Below are 2,487 nucleotides of genomic sequence, written 5' to 3' on the forward strand. Positions count from 1 at the left end.
TTTTTTATAGTGCACATCAGTGTAATTTACTCTTTTCCTTTGAAAACTATGACTAAGAAAATACTCATTCAAAAGCTAATCATAATATAGAAAGGAGAGCAGTTCACACATAAGGCAATATGGCCCTATAGTTTTTCATGTTGTCAAGTTTGGATAGTTTGTTTAAGTATATCTCAAGGGGGAAAAAGAGAAGTAGTGGGGATGTGTTTTGTCTCAAAGCGGGGACATGTTTTGTCTCATTTCCACTTGATAAAAACCCATCTTGGATTACAATGCTTCCACAAGCATTTTCTGCTTTTACAGACCATAATGCACACTGAGGACATTATCAAGGAAGTCTATCATGGCAGATAGCATTAATGGATTTAGGAGTCAGATAAATGCCTTGTGGCATACACAGGGATTGAGAAAACAGTGAAGAGCAGGAAAGTGATGCTGATAAACTTCAAGGGGGCAGACTGATTGGGCCAGGTAGTCTCTTCCTGTACTGCAATTCCTTCTGATATTAACTCAAAGACAGACAAAGTTTAAAAGAAATAATAGGAGAGGCAGATAAATAGCCACACGCATCATAAAACAAAATTTATCTTTAATTTGTAAGTGTCAACAGCAGTACAAAAGATGGAGTGATGGTGAATAGATTAAGGGTAGAGAGGACAGTCTTGAGGTAAATGAGCATAAATAGGCAGTCTTATAGACACTCCCCTGAGGGGTCCAAACCCCTATCATGGCATATCCGGTATCACCCAAAGATGACATGTTTAACATATCAGGAAAGCACCTTGTGCAAAAAAAAAAAAAAAAAAATCTAAATAATAAAAAAGAAACAAAATCCCCCCCCACCCCACCCCAAACATGTAGGTAAGGTGCCAACATACACCAGAATATACTGAATAAGGACAGTGTCTTTCAATTTTGTCTTTTCCATTAATTACTGAGGCAGAGGAGGAGAAGACTCTTAAAAGTACCACTGAAAGATTATTTAATATTTAGTTTACCTCACGTCAATACTGCACAACAAAATCCAAGAAGTCTCTTTATGCAATGAAGCAAAGCTAAGAATAATGATTCTCTTTTTTTTTTTTAAATCGAGAACAGATTTTTTTAATCAATATCCTTAGCAAACTTTTTTTTTCTTTTTTACTGTATCAAGAGGAGAGTGTGAGAAAGATGTGATGGCAACCTTTAAGTTCATTTAAAAACTTTACACTGGACTGTACAAGATTTTTTTTGATAAACTATTTACATTTTCAGACTTTAAAACATATTCAAAGCAGCAATAGACACTAGTTTTTCCTCTAAACGCCCAAATAATTACCAGCCATGGGCCCAAGTAGGTACCTGCATTGTATATAGAATTTCTACAAAGAAAACCTGCCAGTTAAATTTGCTAGTGGGTGTCTAAACAGCAGCCCTACCACTTTAAGAGCCTCACCCACAGTGTTGCTATAGGAACCAAAGCATAGTACCTTGACAAGAGAATCTCAGTTGTCCCAACAGCTCTACACAAACTTTACAATTTGAAACAGCAGCTAGCATGTCAGTCCAGCATGTCAGTGAATTGTGCTGATTAAATTAACATAGAGTACAATCTCACAATATACATCACAAACAAATTACAATGTCAGGAAATAAGAGTTACAGTAAGATAAGTTATGTAGTAACAGCTTATAAGCTTGTCTTAATGTAATAAAAAAATTTTTACATGGCAAATACAATAATGAATGAACATAAATGCTAAGCATCCTAATTTGCTACAAGCTGAAGGAGGATACAAGGAAAAAAACGGTGCTTTCGAGAAAGCAAAACACAAATGACAAAGGAAGACAAACGGAGAATGCACACTAGCAGGTCTGCAATGTGCAGCATACAAACAGTTAAATATTTGCACATTCCCCATACTCCAAGAGCACCAAGGACCTCACTTGTGTTTTGTTTTGTTTTGTTTTGTTTTGTTTTTAGGAAAGCAGAAATTAAAGCAAGCCATGTTACAAAGTTGCTTTTTGAGCTTTCATATTGCCAATTTGAAAAGTTTTCCTTTACCCAACCCATCCCACCCCATTGCACCCAATGTGTGAACTCTCAGAATACTACTTTGTCACTTTTTTCAAATGTATCTGGTACTTAAAAGAAGGGTAGTGGAGTCAAAATGAAATATACTTGCCTATGTATCTACCTTAATGCTTTCGTTCTGTAGTAAGACCCTGACAGTATATTAAAAATGTAGTATGAGCTGAGAAAAAGCACAGCTATTAATGGGTTTCTATAAAAACTTTTGGGGAGAAGTTATTTTATAAGGAAAAAGAGCAAGTGTTTTGTAAAAGATTAAATGAGGTCACATAGTATTATTCTTTTAAAAGAACATGCTTTAGTGCCAACTTGAGCCTTAAACAAGCATGCAAATACCTAGGGTCTGAGACCATTTGTCAACTTCCCATTAAAAATATGAAGAACTGCATTGTCCATTGTACTGGTGGGTTCTTGAGT

The 2,487-nt window shown here is 35.6% G+C and overlaps 1 protein-coding gene across 10 annotated transcripts in view; it reads right to left on the reverse strand.

The window, feature by feature from the left end:
* Positions 1-572: 572 nt before the first annotated feature.
* Positions 573-2,487, reverse strand: part of SOX6 (SRY-box 6) — a 324,606-nt gene continuing 322,691 nt past the window's right edge. For all 10 annotated transcript variants that reach the window (XM_025197397.1, XM_014517206.2, XM_025197396.1 and 7 more), the window contains one exon: positions 573-2,487. This exon is cut by the window's right edge and continues 5,360 nt beyond it. The gene's annotated coding sequence lies outside the window, so the exon portion shown is untranslated.

Source organism: Alligator sinensis, unplaced genomic scaffold (assembly GCF_000455745.1).
Source record: "Alligator sinensis unplaced genomic scaffold, ASM45574v1 scaffold502_1, whole genome shotgun sequence".
NCBI lineage: Eukaryota > Metazoa > Chordata > Crocodylia > Alligatoridae > Alligator > Alligator sinensis.